This window comes from Entelurus aequoreus, linkage group LG08, assembly GCF_033978785.1.
Source record: "Entelurus aequoreus isolate RoL-2023_Sb linkage group LG08, RoL_Eaeq_v1.1, whole genome shotgun sequence".
Lineage (NCBI taxonomy): Eukaryota > Metazoa > Chordata > Actinopteri > Syngnathiformes > Syngnathidae > Entelurus > Entelurus aequoreus.
The window spans coordinates 60,717,424-60,740,235 of NC_084738.1; the positions used below are offsets into that span (position 1 = coordinate 60,717,424).

The 22,812-nt window shown below is 40.1% G+C and overlaps 1 protein-coding gene and 1 long non-coding RNA gene across 8 annotated transcripts in view; one reads left to right on the forward strand and one right to left on the reverse strand.

The window, feature by feature from the left end:
* The window catches only part of LOC133656135 (uncharacterized), a 217,827-nt gene that overhangs the window by 135,546 nt on the left and 59,469 nt on the right, over positions 1–22,812 (reverse strand). For 5 of the 6 annotated variants that reach the window (XR_009827106.1, XR_009827103.1, XR_009827102.1 and 2 more), the window contains exon 6: positions 13,741–13,921. This is a non-coding gene — a long non-coding RNA (uncharacterized LOC133656135). Of the gene's footprint in view, positions 1–11,204; positions 11,330–13,740; positions 13,922–22,812 lie in introns of those variants that run through there. The other variant, XR_009827107.1, reaches the window with a different exon arrangement.
* Positions 1–22,812, forward strand: part of col5a1 (procollagen, type V, alpha 1) — a 143,533-nt gene that overhangs the window by 20,772 nt on the left and 99,949 nt on the right. The gene's annotated exons all lie outside the window — the stretch shown is intronic.

Sequence of the window (22,812 nt, forward strand, 5' to 3'; positions counted from 1 at the left end):
AGTGTCTGTATTAGCTATATTAGCCTACTATCAAAATGACTATGTGTCGCAGGCTGAATTTTATATGTATTCTACACATTTTTACAACATTAGAAACCATTAGTAAATCAGAGGCTACTCAGAAGGTGAGATAATTCCTGGAAATGACTGGCTTTCAATGGCCAAAGGTATAGATGTGTGTATAGGAATGGTAGGTTGTCTCCTTTTAATAGATTTATTACAATCTTTGGCAAGCTAGGTAACGTTTGCTGTGGTCTGGAACAACATGGCACACAAATAACTATCTGAAATGCATCCAATATTACATACAGATAATATGTTATGAGACATGCAAAACTAAATTATATACAAAGAGGATAAAAGTAAAGGAAATAAAATGAGCTCAAATATACCTACAAATGAGGCATAATGATGCAATATGTACATACAGCTAGCCTAAATTGCATGTTAGCATCGATTAGCCTGCAGTCATGCACTGACTAAATATGCCTGATTAGCACTCCACACAAGTCAATAACATCAACAAAGCCCACCTTTGTGCATTCACGCACAGCATAAAACTTTTGGTGGACAAAATGAGACAAAGAAGGAGTGGAAGATTTTACATGTAAAACAAAACTGTTGCGTCACAGTCCACACTATGGTGAGTTCAAGAACCGCCGAAATTAGTAGAACAACATTATATTCACTAAATACTTATATTAAACACTTTCCATCCTTTCTAACTGAGCTACTGTGTGGAACAATTTCCCTTGTGGATCATTAAAGTTTGTCTAAGTTTGTATGTTTCAGCATTCCATGCATATACTGTCCTCTGGACCCCCTGCCAAAAGCTTCTTCTAGCTTATTTGGGGGACCCTTTCACTTACCACCATCCTTAAAGGATATTCACTACTGTTGTAATTGTAATATGGTATTGTGAATAAACTTGAAACTAAGTCTAAGTCTATTAAACAGTGGGCTTTCTAACAATTGGGAAGGTGTGTGTCCTCAAACAAAATACATAATAAAACAAAAAAAATATTTTCCCCTACTTTTTCCGTTTTTAATCCTTTTTTAAAAATGCTCCAGGTACCCACTCGGGCGGCGCTAAAGAGCCGCATGCGGCTCGAGAGCCGCGGGTTGCTGACCCCCGGGATAGGAGAACGTCTTTGCCAAAGACTGTCCTTAATATTTCCACATTGCACATTGATTGATTGATTGAAACTTTTATTAGTAGATTGCACAGTATAGTACATACTCCGTACAATTGACCACTAAATGGTAACACCCGAATAAGTTTTTCAACTTGTTTAAGTCGGGGTCCACGTTAATCAATTCATGGTAATACATGTTACAGATTGTCTTCCTCCGATATACTGAAGTACGTCTACAAGACAGACTTGTTGCCTTCACTTGTTGTCATCACAACATCCGGTTTTCAGTGATACAAGTCTTTCGGCCACTAACAATCCTCTCTACTGGAACACGACGAGACCTAGGATCCGTTGGCTAGCTAGTTATGCTTCTTTTGAGATTCGAAAGTCCTCTTGATTTGTTATAGGTGGTCATTCTTTGGCCCGAGTTACACATTCGGGAAAGGTCCACTCAGAGGACCTTGGCTCCCAGGAGGGTGTATCCGCCTCTCAATGGAGTATCTCAAATACCAAGCCAGGAAGTGTGTGTACACCTCAGAGACGGACTGGCAGGATGTCCGTGAAGTGTGTGTAATGAGCTCAATCTAGCAGACGTAATTCCTCCGGTGTGATTCCCACGTCTGGTCACATGCTTAGGTCAGCGCTGATGTGGAGCGTGTCTTGTGTTGTTCAAGCGCCAGGGTGTTGTATCGCTCCACCAAGTCTCAAACTAGTGGAACGGAGGCCAGCCAGTGAGGCTGGGCAGTGCGTACCTTGGTAAACCTCACTGCCTGACAACTTCAAGAGCAGTGTTGATAGCCGGGGCTTTTAGCTCGGGAGCTGGCACGCTTGTCTCAGCAGGCACAAGAGCACCAATCGGTTGTACCAATACAAGAGACATTTCGGAACTAAGAACGCAGAGTCTGCAATGATACTTCGATGAACAAAGACCTGAGCTATAGACGGGATTATGAAGACTAGGGATGTCTGATAATATCGGACTGCCGATATTATCAGCCGATAAATGCTTTAAAATGCAATATCGGAAATGATCGGTATCGGTTTCAAAATGATCGGTATCGGTTTCAAAAAGTAAAATTTATGACTTTTTGAAACGCCGCTGTACGGAGTGGTACACAGACGTAGGGAGAAGTACAGAGCGCCAATAAACCTTAAAGGCACTGCCTTTGCGTGCTGGCCCAGTCACATAATATCTACGGCTTTTCACACACACAAGTGAATACATGTATACTTGGTCAACAGACATACAGGTCACACTGAGGGTGTCCGTATAAACAACGTTAACACTGTTACAAATATGCGCCACACTGTGAACCCACACCAAACAAGAATGACAAACACATTTCGGGAGAACATCCGCACCGTAACACAACATAAACACAACAGAACAAATACCCAGAACCCCTTGCAGCACTAACTCTTCCGGGACGCTACAATATACACACCCCGCTACCCCCTACCCAAAATAATGCACTTTGGAACTTCAATAATAAATATGGCAGTGCCATGTTGGCATTTTTTTCCATAACTTGAGTTGATTTATTTTGGAAAACCTTGTTACATTGTTTAATGCATCCAGCAGGGCATCACAACAAAATTAGGCATAATAATGTGTTAATTCCACGACTGTATATATCGGTATCGGTTGATATCGGAATCGGTAATTAAGAGTCGGACAATATCGGAATATCGGATATCGGCAAAAAAGCCATTATCGGACATCTCTAATGAAGACCAAAAGAAACTTTAAAAGTTCTTAGAAACAATGACAGAATCGGACTTGGAGTGTTCCTATACACACAAAATGTTATCTACCGTTTGAAAATGTCACCAATTTGCATATTTATCGAGTGTTTAGCGTCTGAGTACGGTGTGTGATCAAAAGTTGTTAGCCAACTGCATGAACAACTCAACGTAGGAGTCTGATGTACACAACGATGCAAAAATGGTTATTATTCAATTTTTACTACCAAGAACGAGCCGATTTTTACAAATTAAACTGCAAAGAAACCCCAAAAACGTTTGTCTTCTTGTCTCTCATAAGGATTGTGAATGATAGGCTAAATTCCCCTTTAAGGTCGATGGGTTATTGACACAATTGTTTGTGCTTTGTGTGCAGAACCCTGCATACATTCTTACTCGGATTGCGTTCAAATTTTGCGTGTCGGTAACACAGCTTGAGATGTCCACACGAGCCAAAATTGGTATTTCCTCCTTACATTTTGATGAAGTTATTGTTATCTGTTGGCACTGACCTTATTATATACACACAAAAGTTTATCCTACCGTTTAAAAATGTCAACAATTTGCATATTTATCGAGTTTTTAGCGTCTGAGTACGGTGTGTGATCAAAATTTGTTAGCCAACTGCATAAACAACTCAACGTAGAAGTCGGATGTACACAACAATGCAAAAATGGTTCCTTTTTCCATTTTTTTAACAAGCAAGAGGTTTTTGTAATATATCGTAGTATTTCTTATTATTTTTCATTTTTCAACATTTGTCATCCGATTCAAACCACTCTAGTTTCATAATGTTTGTCTCCTTCATGACACAAACTGCCACTAAAACATTCCACTTTTATCAGGATATTCAGGCTGTCTCGGTATTACATCCAAAAAAATTCCAGATTTTTGCGGATTTCTCACTTTTTCACTTATTCTCTCTTAAAAAGTGGTCCTACTTTTAAATTTCTCAACCGATTCAAACCGTTCCAAAGTCAACATGCTCCTTGTTAATGTTACTCAATAACTAGCATGCTAACTTAAACAACTTACCATGCTACCACTAAAATGCTAGCTTTTTTATTCTTCATTTTGGCACCTAATGCATGCTAGCTGTTAGAATGCTAACTTTTTTTTCTGCCAATTTGCAGCTATACACATCAGACTCATATATGTTGGTACTTGACACATGCTAAGTTTTAGCTCATTTTTTAGGTCTACAGTTAAGAGTTATATAATGTGTTACTTGATGCTATCTGGCTAACGTGCTAACTGTTAGCATTTTAGTTCGGCTTTGGCTTTTTAGCATTCTACCGAAATTGCATTTTCTTGCTGAGGTTTTAATTGTGAAAGCTCACACAGCAAAAAAAAATAAATCCAAGTCCTTATCTTTCTATAAAGTCTTCTGGAATTTTGTTTGGATTTTTTGGAGTAATTTGTCCAACTCACTAGCCAAATATCAAAACACGACCAAGTCACATGTTCTTGTTCGGTTGGCAGATTATTTAGCACGTTTTATGAAGTAGCTCAAGAAAAGTAAAATAGGGGAAACAGAGTAAGAAACCAGATGTTGTCAGTCAAGTATCGGTATGCTAGACCTGGGTCCTTGGATTATCCGTTTGTGCATTGTAGAGATCTACGTTCTGGTTCCTGGCAGATGATTTAAGGTACATTACAATCAAATTCCGGTGGCTGGAAAAAAAAATCTACACTATTTAAAAAGTTCAGTGTATTTTTTTGGTGTGCTTTATCTCGCCAATTAACCGGAGATGAAAGATGTTTCTCTTACATCGGTAGAGCCCCGAACTGTCCAACTGTACAGTCAATAGAACAATACCAATCTTGGTGGTGCCGATGGTGAAAAGGCGTTATTTTCAACCTATTTTTGCGGTTTATTTCTGCTTTCTATACATTTCTAAACGACAATAGATCCTCAATAAAACTGAAGAGTATTAATGTTCTTGAAAATTAGGTAACTAGTGACCTGTGTCGTTATTAAATCTGGCATGAAAAGAGGAACCTATCCCTCCGGACTAGTCTTGGATGATATATTAAAAAGTCGGGCTGTGAAACGATTCGATTCTTGGGGGTAACGATTCAATTCAGAATCAATTGTTGATTTAAAAACAATACTTTTTAAATAACATTGGGTGCCAGTTCTATGATTTACTACATTCCTGGGAAAACTGGTTTTGTTTAATACAATTCAACCCGAACATTAAATAAAGTCAAATACAAATAAGCCAACAAGAGAAGTATCCAACACTGGTTTCTAAAGTAAATTTCTACATCGACAATATGATTTGTCTGAGAGCCTGGACAGGACAGATACAAAAAATAATAATTTTGGGATTTATTTTAATCGATTAAGAATCGTTACAAATAAGAATCGCGATTAATCCTAAAATCGATTTTTTTTTGACACCCCTATTAAGAAGGTACTGTAGAAACACCTGAAAAACAACCACAGGGGTTAAAACAACAATGAATCATTTTTAGTCACGGCCCCTTTGGGGACATAATTTTTTCCCCCGCCCCTTCCCTAAATTGAAAATAGGATTAAGAACTTGATAATATGTATTTATTTATCTGTACAAACCACTCTATAAGTTGCTGGCACCAGCACCTACATGCCATCTAGCTAAAGTCATGTGTACTGTTTTCTCACTCCGTATATCAAACAAACCTTTAACGAAGTGATCACTGCAAATTTGTGCGTTCTTCGAGTCAATCATAAAATCTTGCACTCTTCCGCCCTTCTTGATTATCTTTCGAGGAACTCTGAAGAAACATTTATCCTTTTCGCGATTTTAACCATCGGTACAGCCGAAAACAACACAGGCATAGTAGTACTCATTGAGAACAGAGCTAGCTTGACCACCACACATATTTTAAGGGCGGGACTTGAGCCGGACGTGACGCCAGTAACATCCAAGCAACAGGAAGTAGCGGTTCAACGATCGCACCCCAGTGCTTCTAGAATAGTGAGTTGTCAGGAGATTTCGGGTATCAGCGTCTTTTTTCATTCTTAAACGATTCACAAGCCTCCAGCTAGGTGGCAGCACTGCTCAAATCAATCAACAGGCTCCACGAGGAAATAAGACCAACAAAGTGTGGCCAACTCGGTTTAAGTGTTGGTCCCCAACATGGCGCCCTGTCATCATGTGAGGGGCTTTTGACCAATCATTGTGTGAATGCTCCAAAGCATTCACTTATGGTTTTCTACACCAAAATTCATCTATTTATTCAACTTCTTCTTCTTCTTCTTCTCCAGATATTGGCGCGCTCCACCTTCCACATTTTTCACCCGATTCAAACCGTTCCAACTTCAAACTGTTCAGCTAATTCAGGAATCGCGGGCTTTCCCTTGACAAATTCCAAAAATTCTCAGATTTCCCGGAATCCCAGGTTTTCCGGGACATTTTTCGCATTCAAAATTAATTGGCCATTTTTCAACCTTCTACCATTTCCACATTTTTCAACATGTTCCACTTATCCTGGACATTCAAACTATTGTTTTTTCAAGTAAAAAAAATTCCAGGAAGTCCCAGAATTTCTGTTTTTTAAAACCCTTTTTTGACCCTTTTTTCTGGCGACTACTCCTTCCACATTTTTCAACCCACTTCAACCGTTTCACCGTCAAAACATTCCTCCTAATCAGGACAAAAAACAAAGTTGTTTTTCGAACTGAAAAAATTGCAGGTTTTCCCGAAATTCCAGGAACTGCTTAATACCATTTCTCAATTAAAAATGTTACTACTTCAACATTTCTTGACCGATTTGAAAAATTCCAACACCAACCATTTCAACTCATTCAAGTTTTTTTTTACCATTTTCAAAAAAAGTCCCACTTTTCCCGAAATTCACAAATTTTTGGGAAATTCCCATTGAAATCAATGGGACATTCTTCAAATATCCCCAATTGCCACATTTTTCATCTGATTCAAACGGTTCCAACTTCAAAATATTCAGCCTGTTTGGGAATTGTGTGCTCTAATTCAACAATTCTAAAAAAAATATTCCAGGATTTCAGTTCAACATCAGCATTGGAGCATTCACACGCAATTCCTTCAGGAATTGCCTCATCTACTTCAAGATATTGTCCGGCCAGACTCTCTCTGATGGTCAGAATCTCCTCACATGACTACAGGGCGCCATGAATGGGGACCAACTCTGAAATAAAGTTGGCCATACTCTCACTATACATGGCTCTGCTGACCAAATATATTGGTTTCATTCTTGCAGACATGAACTACAGACATCCTTTAAAGTTTTCTAATCATTTAACCAGGGGGCATGAGAAAACTATACACATTTATTTAGCTCGGTGGCATGTAGGTGCCAGCAGCTCATAGGGTGTTTGTTTAAACAAATATTTGTTATATTGGAATTTTTTGGACAAACAGTGAACAGAAATACAGTACAACACAAATCAAATGTTCTTCTACCGCCCCGCCCTACAGAAAAAAAATAAAATCAGTCGAATAAATTCAAGCAAATATTGATACAAAGCCACAGACAACTGCACTTCCGGATTGCCTCAACACAAAAGAAAACAAAAGGCCCGTCAATCAACCACAATTCATCAGTGCACATAGTCTAGTCCAGGGGTCACCATCCTTTTTGAAATCAAGAGCTACTTCTTGGGTACTGATTAATGCGAAGGGCTACCAGTTTGATACACACTTAAAGGCCTACTGAAATGAATTTTTTTTATTTAAACGGGGATAGCAGATCTATTCTATGTGTCATACTTGATCATTTCGCGATATTGCCATATTTTTGCTGAAAGGATTTAGTATAGAACAACGACGATAAAGATCGCAACTTTTGGTATCTGATAAAAAAAAGGCTTGCCCCTACCGGAAGTAGCGTGATGTAGTCAATTGAACATATACGCAAAGTTCCCTATTGTTTACAATGATGGCCGCATGAAGTGAGAGAGATTCGGACCGAGAAAGCGACGATTTCCCCATTAATTTGAGCGAGGATGAAATATTTTTAAATGAGGAAAGTGCAAGTGAAGGACTAGTGGGGAGTGGAAGATGCTGTGAGAGCCGGGGGTGACCTGATATTCAGCTGGAAATGACTACAACAGTAAATAAACACAAGACATATATATACTCTATTAGCCACAACACAACCAGGCTTATATTTAATATGCCACAAATTAATCCCGCATAAAAACACCTAGGTGTTTGTTATGCTAGCTCCTAGCTACTAGCTCGAGCTAGTTATAGCTCAAGCGGGTAATATGGACGGGATCCTGTATATATAACCCGCCAATACAATTCAAACACCTGCACAACACACACACTCACTCAGCCCAAACAACCGTTCACCTAACCCAAGGTTCATAAAGCTTATATATTTAATCAAAGTTACGTACATGACACGCACGTACTGGCAAGCAATCAAATGTTTGGAAGCGCGCGGGTGGGACCTGATATTCAGCTGGGAATGACTACAACAGTAAATAAACACAAGACATATATATACTCTATTAGCCACAACACAACCAGGCTTATATTTAATATGCCACAAATTAATCCCGCATAAAAACACCTAGGTGTTTGTTATGCTAGCTCCTAGCTCCTAGCTACTAGCTCGAGCTAGTTATAGCTCGAGCGGGTAATATGGACGGGATCCCGTATATATAACCCGCCAATACAATTCAAACACCTGCATAACACACACACTCACTCAGCCCAAACAACCGTTCACCTAACCCAAGGTTCATAAAGCTTATATATTTAATCAAAGTTACGTACATGACACGCACGTACGGGCAAGCAATCAAATGTTTGGAAGCGCGCGGGTGGTACCTGATATTCAGCTGGGAATGACTACAACAATAAATAAACACAAGACATACATATACTCTATTAGCCACAACACAACCAGGCTTATATTTAATATGCCACAAATTAATCCTAATGCTAGCTCCTAGCTCCTAGCTACTAGCTCGAGCTAGTTATAGCAAGCGATCAAATGTTTGGAAGCGCAGCTGTGTACTCACGTTATCGCAACTGTGTATCCAAATCAAAGTCCTCCTGGTAAGAGTCTCTGTTGTCCGAGTTCTTCCATCTTGACTGCATCTTTCGGGAATGTAAACAAAGAAGCGCCGGCTGTGTACGTGTTGTTGCTGACTTCCCTCGCAAAATAGACACTTCGCACCGACAACTTTCTTCTTTCCTTGCTCAGCTTCTTTCTCCATAATGCGATGAACAAATTGCAACAGATTCACCAACACAGATGTCCAGAATACTGTGGAATAATGAGATGAAAATAGAGCTATTTCGTATTGACTTCAATGGTGTCCGAATACTTCCGTTTCAATGATTGACGTCACGCGCATACGTCAACCCTCAGAGGCGTTTCGAACCGGAAGTTTAGCGGGAAATTTAAAATTGCACTTTATAAGTTAACCCAGCCGTATTGGCATGTGTTGCAATGTTAAGATTTCATCATTGATATATAAACTATCAGACTGCGTGGTCGGTAGTAGTGGCTTTCAGTAGGCCTTTAAATAAATTGCCAGAAATAGCCAATTTGCTCAATTTACCTTTAACTCTATGTTATTATTAAAAATTAATGATATTTATATTTGTGGAAACATTGATCATCTTAATGATTTCTCACAATAAATATATATAGAAACAGATAAATATCAATATGCAACACTTTATTTTTATATTTTCTCTAAGTGCACATTTTTCAAATTGAACATTTTCAAATGATGACTTCTAAGACAGTCTTGTGAAATCACAATATCCCATTTTAACTAGCTAGCCACTAACATTTTTTAACAAATCATGAATTATTTTGCACCATCTTTGTACAAATAATAAATCATGTAAAATACAAAAGTCAACTCTCAATTTTTTAAATAAATCGTGTCACACTTTGAACTGGACACCAAATCTGTTATCTGTTTCTTTGTCAGTTAGTGAAGACCAAGTCTTTAAAATATTTTCTTGGATTTTCAAATTCTTTTTGAGTTTTGTCTCTCTTAGAATTAAAAATGTCGAGCAAAGCGAGACCAGCTTGCTAGTAAATAAATCAAATTAAAAAACTAGAGGCAGCTCACTGGTAAGTGCTGCTATTTGAGGTATTTTTAGAACAGGCCAGCGGGCTACTCATCTGGTCCTTACAGGCTACCTGGCGCCCGCGGGCACCGCGTTGGTGACCCCTGGTCTAGTCTATAGGCTTGTACGGACAAATAAATAAATATGATCAGATTCTATATTGTAATTCAATAATTGTGAATCACTGGGTTAAAGTACCATATTTTTTAGACCGTAGTGCGGACTGGATTATAAGGCGCACGGCCGAGGAGCGGGTCTATTCAGGTCTATTTTCATACAACCGGATTATAAAACGCATTAAAAGGGGTCATGTTATGATTTTCATTCTATATTTAAAACACTTCCTTGTGGTCTACATAACATGTGATGGTGGTTCTTTGGTCATGTTTTACTGACCATCTTCGAGTCGCTTTCTGAGCCGTCTCTTATTTACGTGGCTCCACTTCCATCTTTGCTGTAGCGGTAGTTTTTAGCGCTCCCGTAGCGAGTCCGCTGACGGATATACAGTACGTGTGAACTGCACGCTACTTTGTATTAAAAATGGCAACAGCGGAGGATGAATGCCCAACAATGAGAGGATAGAGAACAAGAAGGAGCTTCTTGACTGCAACCTTTACCAAAGATGGATAATCCACTGACATCAACTCAACAGGCGTCAGCCTGCAGTCCACACATATCTCGTATGTGTGACTGCCATCTACTGGTCATACTTGTTGCTTGGAGGTTGGTAGTAAGCGCAACAAGATTTTAATACGTACATAAGGCGCTCTGTCGATTTTAAGCGCGCCTTATAGTCCGAAAAATACGGTAAGTGTAACCTAGGGCCCTGCTTCATCTCGCCATCCTTAGCCTGGAAATCACTGAAGGCCCCTTGGACTAGACTTAGGACCTACTACTGGTTTGATAATATAGCATGGTGTCATTTTCAAGTGAAAAGTCAGAGGCTTTTAGGACAATCAGCTGAAATATAGAAGAAAAAAAGGGGGTCGGGGGGGGATCTTTCATCGGGCATTCTTGGTTTCCAGGAGGGGTCGGGTTCTCTCTCTGGCTGCTAATTACTGCTTGTCCTCGGCGCCAGGTCAAGCATGTGCCTACTGGACGAGTCCGCCGCCGGCCTCACTTCGAGAAGAAGCGATGAGGGAAGGGAGGAGAGGGGCAGTGAAAGAGGGAAGAATGTTAATCTCCCCCCCACCCCCGTACAAAAAAACCCACCTCCTAATTCACTGTTCCAGCCCCCTCCTGTCAAAGCAGTGGTGCCGTCTGAAGGGTCCCTGAGGATGGTGAGCCACAGTGTGTGCGGGGTGGGGAAAAAGAGAATGGAAAGGGGATCCACCACAGACATGGCGCGGGGCCGAGGCCAGGATTATGGATCTCAAAGTACTGTTCAGAAAAAAGTGGAATAAGTGGAACTCAAAGGACTGGAACGCTGGCTCGTAAATATAAATCATGAACGTGAACGGAGAGAAACCATCTTTTTGGAAAAAACATTGTAAAGATCCGCTCGGGAGTGAATATCAAGAAATCGGACCTATGACTTAGCCCCCGCATAAACATTTGTGTTGCGATACATGTGCGATATCGGCAGAAAAAACATCGATCTCCGACACGAGCCGGCCTGCGGTGAACATCAACATGTCCTCCATCCAATAAGCACACGAGTTTCGGCTTTTCTTGTATGTTGGTCGAATCGTTTACAATAAGGTAACCATAGGAGCTAGCAGCTACACAACAGCTATGCACACAATAGCAAACAAGCTAGACACACCTAATAAATGTCCTTAATTCAGTGCGTCTCAATTATTTATTCAGGAAGAAGGAAAATATTTGGTACCTCCCCACTCTCCACCACGGCTATAAATAGTATCATTTGTCTGTAAAATGGTTATAAGTACACCTCTGCATTACATGGTATCCTTGTTAACGTTAAAGAAAACAACCCGCCAGTCTTTCCTCGTCTCGCACAGTAGTCACAATGAAGCTAAACCACATGGTCGCAAGCACTATTTGAGAAGGACTGCCTTAATTGAATGACATTGCAGTCTAAAACAGCACATGTGCCAATATCTACAAGTATTAAATGATTAATTAAAGTCTCCAAAGCAGAAGCGTCTTAGAAAATGTCCAGTAACAAACGTGTCCGCACCATTCAAATTACTGCGTTGTGAGCTTAACTTTATGAATTGTCGTCAAAAAGTCAAATTACCACTTCACTTCAACTTAGAGACAGCGTAAGTCTGTCATAAGACTCAGAATCAGAATAATCTTTGTTGGCCAAGTATGTAACATACAAGGAATTTGACTCAGTAGTGCTTTCTTTGTACGACGCAAGAAACAAGGAGTTATTTTTTATACCTATTCTCCGAGTAATTTCACTACAAAATATAAAAAATATGTATGGTGATTCTGGCTGACATCATATTGGATTAATATTGGCATTGACCAATACCCAAGGCTCCAATATTGATATCGTATCGGAAGTGAAAAAGTTTTATCGGGCAACTCTAAAATTATGGGACGGGCCATTTTAATATTAAGTGGCAGTCCACAGAAAAATTATGTGTCGGACCACATTAATGAAGTGGCAGCCACATAAAATAATGTGGCGTGCCACATTAGACTTATGTGATGTGCCACCCTAAAATTATGGGATGGGCCACTTTAAAATTACGTGGCAATCCACAATAAAATGATGTGTCGGGCTACATTAATGTTGTGGCAGCCACATAAAATAATGTGGCAGGCCACTTTAAACTTATGTGATGTGCCACCCTAAAATTATGGGATGGGCCGAATTAAATTAAGTGGCAGTCCATTAAAAAAGGATGTGTCGGGCCACTTTAATAATGTGGCAGGCCACTTTAGACTTATGTGATGTACCACCCTAAAATTATGGGACAGGCCAGTTGAAAATTAAGTGGCAGTCCATAATAAAATGACGTGTCAGGCCACATTAATGATATGGCAGCCACGTAAAATAATGTGGCGGGCCACATTGGACTTATGTGATGTGCCACCGCCACTTATAATTAAGTGACGGTCCAAAATAAAATTAATCAATCAATCAATCAATCAAACTTTATTTATATAGCCCTTAATCACAAGTGTGGTTAAGGGGTATAATGATGTGGTGGACCACATGAAATGATGTGGCAGACCACATTAGACTTATGTGATGTGCCACCCTAAAATTATTATGGGACGGACCACTTTAAAATGAAGTGGCGGTCCAAAATAAAATCAATCAATCAATCAATCAAAGTTAATTTATATAGCCCTTAGTCACAAGTGTGGTTAAGGGCTATAATGACATGAAATGATGTGGCAGACCCCATGTGGCGTTTTAAAAATTATGGGACGGGCCACTTTAGTATGACTTAGCGGTCCAAAATAAAATAATGTGGCAGGCCACAATAAAATGATATGGCGGGTAAAATAAAATGATGTGGCACGGGCCACATAAGAATTAAGTGGCAGTCCATAATAAAATGATGTGTCGGGCCACATTAATGATGTGACGGACCACATAAAATAATGATACGTACGAGAACCGAGGCCGCCTACTAGGGAAGCAGGGGTTTGTCGCGACCAATCTTCAAAGAAGCGCGAGTGGAGGATTATGTCGGGTTAAAGTCGGACTGGAGCTCAAGAGTTGCTATTTAGCATGAATGAGTACATGAATGAGTACATAAGTGGCGAATAAACACCAAGCGTGCACGCCAGGGGAAACCTCTCGGATGTGAGGCCAGGTGTGTAAACACGTCCGCCTAACAAGGTGCGATTGAGGTCCGTACCTGCGGTTCGGATGTGGTCGGCGGCGGCTTCCTCCACAGCGGAAGCCCGTGAATGACGGCGTGTGTCTCGCCGGGCTTCTCTTCGGTGGTCCCCTCGACAGAGAAGCGCGTCGTTGTGTTTGTGGTCACACCTTCTCCGCTTGGCTCACCTCCGCGTGACCTCGCCCAGGGGCCCTCGGATCTGCAGGGATGAAAAAACAAAACCCTGATTGCAATAGAAGACGGTAAAGCAGGATTGGGGAGCACTGAAGGGCCTGATGGATTGTTTCCTGCTCCGAAAAATGCTTATCGTCACGGGATTAGTGCGCCGTTTATTTAGATACGTTTTCCAGGCCGAGGTTGTTAATGTGTCGCCGGCGGCCGCGTGCACACTTGCCGCCTTAAAAGGCAGAAAATCTGTCTAAAGAATGCATGGAAGCTGCAGGCGACGTCTGCCTGCTGGCTTCTAAAACATTTAAAGCACCGACGATCGTCGCTCTAGGATCCTCGCTAGTCTAGACCACCACTCTCTATTTCCTTAGACCAGGGGGGGTCCAACTCATTTTCATTGAGGGCCACGTGGCAATTATGGCTGCCCTCAGAGGGCCACATGGAACAGTGAATTATTCATAAGAATATACACTTGGAATAAAGCTTGGAACATCAGGTGTACTACTTTACTTGTGCAATTGTCAAAACTGAAAGAACAAATACGTTTAGCCAGAAAGGGCTTTTTTAAAAATATTTCCAGCCTTACGCAGGCCACATAAATGATGTTTTGGGACGCTTTAAAAAGATGCGGCCATCCACATAAATGACGTGGAGCACTACCTTAAAAATGACAAGGAAGACTATAAAAAATAATGTAGCAGACCACATAAAATAACGGGGGGGGCACATTAGAATTATGCGACGGGCCACTTTAAAATGAAGTGGCGGTCCACGATAAAATGATATGGTGGGTCACATGAATGATGTAGCAGACCACAAGCGTGCCAGCTTAAAATGATGGGACAGACTACATTAAAATTAAGTAGCAGTCCACAATAAAATGACACATTAATTATGTGGCGGACCACATAAAATAATGTGGCGGGCCACTTAGACTCATGTGATGTGCCACCCTAAAATTATGGGACGGGTCACCTTAATGATGCGGCAGCCAAATAAAATAACATGGCGGGCCTCGTTAGACTTATGTGTTGTGCCACCCTAAAATTTTGGGACAGGCAACTTTAAAATTAAGTGACATTCCACAATAAAATTATGTGTCGGGCCACCTTAATGACGTGGCAGCCACATAAAATAATGTGGCAGACCATGTTAGAATTATGTGATGTGCCACACTAATATTTTGGGACGGGCCAATTTAAAATTAAGTGACATTCCACAATAAAATGAGGTGTCAGGCCACTTAATGATGTGGCAGCCACATAAAATAAAGTGGTGGGCCACGTTAGACTTATGTTTTGTGCCACCCTAACATTTTGGGACGGGCCATTATAAAATTAGGTGACATTCCACAATAAAATGACGTGTCGGGCCACATTAATGATGTGGCGGACCGCATAAAATAATGTGGCGGGCCACGTTAGACTTATGTGATGTGCCACCCTAAAATTATGGGACGGACCACTTTAAAATGATGTGGCCGCACAAAATGAAATCAATCAAAGTTTATTTATAAAGCCCTTAATCACAAGTGTGGTCAAGGGCTATAATGACGTGGCTGACCACATGAAATGATGTGGCAGACCGCATAAAATGGCGTGCCACATAAGAATTAAGTGGCAGTCCACAATAAAATGATGTGTTGGGCCACTATGATGATGGGCCACCTAAAATAATGCAACTACCGATTTGCATAATCGTTGCCATCCAGCTATTAGCGGCACTGTAAATTAGTATTTGAACATCTTAGTATTGCGCAAAAACAATGTACATTTAGTGCCGGTTTAATGTAAAACACAATTTAAACACAGGTGCTTGTTTATGAACACCAAAGTTGAGAAAAATCAGCCATCTTCCTCACTAGTTTGCTCCACTTTTGAAGGACGTCATGAACCTTTTAATATTGCCTCTGACCTGTTCATATCTAGATGAGCCCACCCTGTGTAAACACACTTAAAGCTATGTATTTTTTTAAAAAGGGGAAAAAAGTAGGCTTTGCTACACATCTTAATGTAAAGCTCTGCTAACTATTCGTCAGTCAGCTACGGACAAGGCAGCTGAGAGTTTGCGGATATGCTAATGTGGCATGATACTGCCGTTAAAACGTGAGCGTGATGTTAGCATGTAGATCACATGCTTATGCTAACGTTGCTAACGTTTGTGTCCCAACCCTAGCGTGTGACAACATGTAAAAAGTGAATAGAGTTCACAACAGCACTCTTTGGAGTAGCAGTAGAGCTCCGGACTTTGCGATCCAATTCTGGCATTTATTTCAAGTTTTTGAAAAAACACCAGAATAAGGAACCTTTAAATGGGACGTACTGTATGGTGATTGTACAGCAGCGTAGTAGGCCTAAGTATTCATTAAAAACAGGGCAGCGGTTTTATTTAACAAGCGTATTTGACATTTTTGACCACTGTAACATTACGCCCAGTTTGAACAGCAACACTTTGAATATGGGAAAATAAAACACTGTACTTTAATTAAGTGATTATTTGGTGTACGGCTAGATGGAGTACGCGTACCACAGTTTGAGGATCCCTGGTCTAGATTATATGTATTGGATATGCTTTGGTGTACATTTTGCGTAAATTTAGCACATTTTTCTGGTTATGCTTGGAAAACAGTTAGTTTTGAGGGGGCAGTCTTTTTAGAGGCAAATGAAGTCCCCTCGAGCTTACTGACCTTGCCTCTCTACCTTGCTAACATGTAGTAGATAGATAGATAGATAGTACTTTATTGATTCCTTCAGGAGAGTCCCCTCAGGAAAATTTAAATGTCAATCCAAGTTTATTCTGGTCCATATAAGTACGTCTGGCACACGTTGACGTCACTGTGATCCCACTGTTAAAAAAACAAAACAATAAATTAATTTAAAAAATAAAAAAATAAAAAACACAGCGTTATTCAAAACTCCAAATTGTGTATCCAACATTGTAGCATTTATTATTTTTGTTCTATGAATAATTAACCTCTTAAGGCCCAAGCTGTTTGTTTACATGCTTTTTTTTTATGTCTCTTTGCTATTTGGGCTTATTGGACCCTAATTAGAATAACAACTAAAAAGTATCTTTTTACATGATGTACTTAGTCCATAAGTACACAAACGTGTACTTCATGTGTAGTGACATGCTAATTCTTATTTTTACCCTTTTTTTTCTCCAAATTCCATTGTATGTTATACTCTTCTGACACCACCAGATGGCAGTATAAGTGTCCACATAAGCAGCCATAAGACCCCCATTCAGTAGTGTACACAATTTTGGAAATAAGAGCTAAAAGGTGCTGTCCACGCATGTGGCCACTAAGCCTTTAGAGCAGGGGTCCCCAAACTTTTTGACTCGGGGGTCGCATTGGGTTAAAAAAATTTGGCCGGGGGCCGGGCTGTACATATATATATATATATATATATATATATATATATATATATATATATATATATATATATATATATATATATATATATATATATATATATTGTCTTTATATTCCAGTGAGTTAATCCGTTTTGTCATTTAACATTGTCACATTATCGATGGGAAAATTAATTTTAAGACAATATGATTTGCCTGAGGGGCTAGGAGACACAGAGAAAATGGATTAGAAATGAAAGATTTAAAAAATAAATAAATAAATAAATAAAAAATAAAAAATGTAAATGTAAAATAAAATGTTTTAACTTGGAACTTTCCTTGGGCCGGATTTTGCATGCTGTGTGGCCGGATCTGGCCCGCGGGCCGTAGTTTGGGGACCCCTGCTTTAGAGGCTAAAATACGATATTTGTAGCAGCACTTTGCCCCAATTACCCAGCAGGCACAAGACATTGATACAACGTTGATTATACGTGCATGTCCTTTGAAACAAAATTGCAAAATAGTTGTATTTGTAAAATGAGACGGCGTTGGATCCACGTTGTTGAGTGGGAAATTGCAAAATTTTAACGGTCAAATCAATGTCACAACCTGCCATTGAAAAAACGTTGTCAAAAAGCATGTCGTTTCAACGTTGTATTTGTGTTGTAGAATATTGGTTGGAAAATGACCAAATTTCAATGTTCAAATCAATGTCACAACCTGACATTGAATAAACGTTGTCAAAAAGCATGTTGTTTAAACGTATTTGTGTTGTAGAGTATTGGTTAGAAATGGTCGAAATCAATGTCAGAACCCAACATTGAATAAACGTTGCATGTTGTTTCAACGTTATATTTAAGTTGCTCAATGTCAGGACCTAATTCAACAAGTTCTCAGCGTTGTTTCAATGTCTTGTGCCAGCTGAGAAGAATATATTTGCTGCATCATTAAAAGTTTATTTTACTTTTGCTTAAGTTCTTTGATTTATTAACGCTCAGGGCTTGATTAGTTCTGGTGTCTTATTGATTGTTTACACATTTGCTGAATTGATTTCCACATTGGATGATTGACAAATGCAGGCCTCAAATTTTTACTTTTTAAGGTCAAGGCAAGTGTTGCCTTAAAGGAGGGCTCATATTTTAGGGCACCAAGGCAAACATAATTTTTTTATACATATAAGAATGTTGAACGATGGCACCTGATGGCTATAAGACGCAACTGCACTTTTTGTCCATATAGATAAAAATAATGTTCATGTATGAGATCGAGGGCTGCCAATTATGACAAAAGTAATACTTACTGATTGTTAGGTAAAGCAGTGTTGGGGTGTGAACGTAATACCATCATGTAATTTGCAACGTCTAATAAAAAGGCTATAGATAAACGTTATCCATATATCTAAAGAAACAATATTCGGTTTTTTTAATGCTTTAATAATATCAACTTGTCAGCTTTTTGTCATTACATGATGCTTTTATCTCTATTTTTACATTTTGATAGAGGGAGCTGAGATAGGCTCCAGCACCATATTTATTTATTTATTTTTTTAAGTTATGAACATTTATATGTACATGTAGATGCTGTATCGGGACAGATCCATTGAGAGTTTGAGCAGAAATATGTCGTATACACAATAAAACATGAACAAAATGCTATTTCACATGAATGGTTTTGGAAGTCATACCTTTGTGACATGAAACAAACACGAATAATGTAAAATAAAAACATGGCGTTTACTTTTTGATATAAAAAAAAACACAAAGCAATTTGGCTAATGAAGATGAAGTCTAATAAACAAGCTTTGTTCTTCTCCAACGCCTCCTATCAGTACAACAGTTTGTCCAACAAAAATAAAGAGTGACACCTCGCACATCGAATACACAATCTTCACAGCCAGCGTTCAATTCGATGAGATGACAAAACATAGCTAGTATTGATGTTATTTGAACACTGATACTGTTTGCAGTTCAATAAACGACGAGTGAACATCCCAGTAAACAAAGTAAAGACTTTATAAACAAGTTGTGACAACGTTCACGACACATCGCCTACTGCATGTTTCCCCACCTCATTAACTCTCAGTCACAGCAGCTGATGAACGCCGTATTGAGAAAATAAAAGCAACATCAAATAGTTTTTCTCCTTCGCTGTACACTGTTAGTGTGGGGACAATATTGTCCACACCTGTCTCCATCTAAACACAGCAGTCCGCTCTTAAACGCACGGCGGTAAGCGAGGGAAAATGACGTTAAACCAAGCGCTTGGCTCCGTTTACTCCGAGGGGAAATCTCCGGAGCAAAGTCTGTGTAGTTAGTCCGGCATGATTATCAAGCCAAACGACGCTAGTTCGCATGCGTCTGACTTCCTGTTGCCTAAAATGCATTAATAAATTAAGTTTTTTTGGTAATTAAAAAATTATACGGTATTATTAACCGTCTGGAATTTTATCATTACTTATCATTATACTGTTTATTGTTACATCCCTCGTCCATTAACAAGTAAAAGTCAAGGGCGGTCACGGCATGTTCAATTTTTTAGGGCATTACGGCAAATGATCAGGGCGGTCGCGGCAGTTGCCGTGGTTAAATTTGAGCCCTGCAAATGGTCTGCAACAGATGTTGTCGACGCTTTCCATGGATTTGGATGGATTAGGAGGAGAATTCCGCAGGGATATCTATATTCAACATATGCTTTATTAAATGTATTGTTCCACCATGATATAGTATTCCATACCATTGATTTTCATTAGTGACAAAGCTATGGCTTGTAACGGATGTAAATCTGTCAACAAAGATGATCCGCCTCCTCATTCCCAACACTGTTTTCCCAGTGGGCGGGGGGTGTGGTTACTGTCACTCTCCTCATTGTGGGCTGATGACAGACAAAGCCAACTTTTCATGGCGGTACTTAACCTGATCACAGGTGAAGTGTCTACACCTCCAAGAATACCCGAGTCTCGCCGGGCGACGCCAAAGGGCGCGGTGCTCGGATCCGTCCAACAAATCCCTCGTCAGTGTCGGGGCCAAACGTGTCTCCCGGCACTGAAGCACAATTAGAGAGTTTGGATAACGGTCTTCCTCCGAGACAGGAAGTGTGGGCTGGCTCAGAACGGAGCAAGAGATGAGAGCAGCCTGATTAGGAGGTCACGCCGCTCCGAACTGATCCAACTTTAGTTTACTTCTCAAGAACTACATGTTTGTATAAAAAAAGTGTGATGGACTGAATGTTTGACCTTTTTGTGGTTCGGAATCTCAGACGCTCCGATCTTAGCCAGCACAGTTGTAAAGTTGGAGGAGGAACACTAGGGTTTAAGGCATTGCATACCGCACTTTAACAAAGAATTCTAGAAATGTGTTATGTTTTGGATTATGTTGGTTTCCATAGCCAGGTTTCTATAAGGCAACACAGTTTAGTTTAGTTTGCCACTGTAAGATTTTGGAAGTCTTATTTGTACATCTATGCATCGTAATCTACAGTAGTTTGTTTGTTAAAAGGCCCATTGTTACACACAAATGTGACGATTTCCTGTCCACCGACTGGACTGCACAGTGTCTCAGGTGAGACTCCAAAAATCTGAATAATGTTCAATTTAAGTTCGAATGTAAAACCAATGTGATATTAACTCACTACATGCAAAGTGAGATATGTCAAGCCTATATTTGTATTAATTTTGATGATCGGGGGTTAAAATTGACTGAGATTGTCAATTTGAAGTCTTCATAAGCTGTCAAAATTATATCAAAATAATGTTTGACATACCTTGAGTTGCATGTTATGAGCCTATGTCATCTATCAGTTTCACCTCGTAATTGCTGGAAGAAACGAACCTTTTCACATTATTCAAATGTTTTGAGTTTCACCTGTACTTCTACCTTTTTGGTAATTCTGTTGGCACCCCGACAGAAGGGTACCAGAACGTGGGACAGTAGTTACTAACTTTCAGCAAAGGAAAGGATAAAGAATGAGTATTTTACAAAACTGAACCCAACTCTGTTCTGGAAACAAACACATTTGTCAAATATCTTGTTCAAAAATGATCCCACCCGATTCCAAATAAAGGAAATGAAGAATGGTTCTTTACTAAATTTGATTAAAAAAAACTGGTATATTTTCTTTAAAATGAGCAAAATAATTTGCCAAGAAAACGAGAATTTTTTTGCCAAAACATTATTCCATTTGTACTTTCAGGGAATTCAATCGATTACAACTAAAATGGTTGGTTAGTCTTCTAAGATGGTTTCGTTTTCATCAGTTCCTGCATAAATAGATGGGGTTTTGGCACCAGCTGCTAGACTAAATCTGACCAATCGAGGTCTAAGACTAAATCTGACCAGTCTAGATCTAAGACTAGTTCTGACCAATCTAAGTCTAAGACCAGATCTGATCATATGACCAATCTAAGTCTATGAGTGATGAAGCCTACTTGATTGAGAGGCGAAACGTCTTCGAAGATAAACCAACCAATCCAGTTGCGATCGATGGAATGTCCTGAGAATACAATGACCTGGATGAGTGAGAACATCCATAGCCACAATTCGGTTTCTTATCTAGAAATACTTCTCAGATTTGAGTTTTTGCAGTGTCTTGGTGGTGTAAATTTAGTTGGAATCCAAAATATCAACAATATCAGATCAGAAGTGTGAAGTTCTTGTGTTCTGACGTTCCTTCTCTATGTCTGTCTATCTTAAACCACCTTGTTGAGTCTTGTGTCAATGAGTCTTAGGGTAGCTTAATTGCTTATGCATGGTTCTTGCCCTGTTCTACAGTCTGCAGCGTCATACGTTGGTTTTTGGTATGTTTTTCCAGCCCTCTGAAGCAAAACCCAAATGATCCACTGCAGAGAATGCAGGTCCTCAGGGGATGATGTATACTTGTGAACCAGTACTCTGTGCCCAGCTTTTGTGTCTCACGTGTGTTTCGTCTCCCTTTGTGGCTGTCTTTTTTAAAATCGATCAGCACGTTTTCCGTGTGCGACGGCATCCAGCTGGAGGTCACGTCAGTGGGTAAGATCTCTTCTGTGTGTGGTCCTTTATTCCGCCGACAAAAGGAATGCTATACCTGTGCATGTGTCCGAAAGGGACGGTCATGAAGTCTCTTGTAGAAACAACAACGACATTCCCGCTTTTGTTCAGCATCCCTGCCGTAAAAGTCCTTCTGTTTTTAGTGTGTGCTGACCCTCCTCGTGAAACCCCCTCTGTCCCAATAGACACGACCCATTGGCCCTGGTCTGTCCACATCTTGTCCCCTCCGCCCAGATGAGGCTGAATGCTTGAGTGTGTGTCGCTGTGTCAGTGGGAACAGCTGTTTGCGCTGCGTGGTTTTGGCAGTCCAGGGTGCGGTCCAGGGTCACTTCATGTGAGGTTAACCCAGTGTGTACGCTGGCGGTGGTTTGCTTACGGCCGGCAAGTGTGCTAATTGCACGGTGGCGGCCACAGTCGCCCGAGCGTGGCCTGGAACAGAATGAAAAGATGTGTTTTTGCTGTGTGTGAAACCCCAAATTGTGTGTTCCAACTGTACACATCTCCCGCGGAGTGTGCTTGTGTCAGCAAAAAAGCAGAAGTGGGCTCC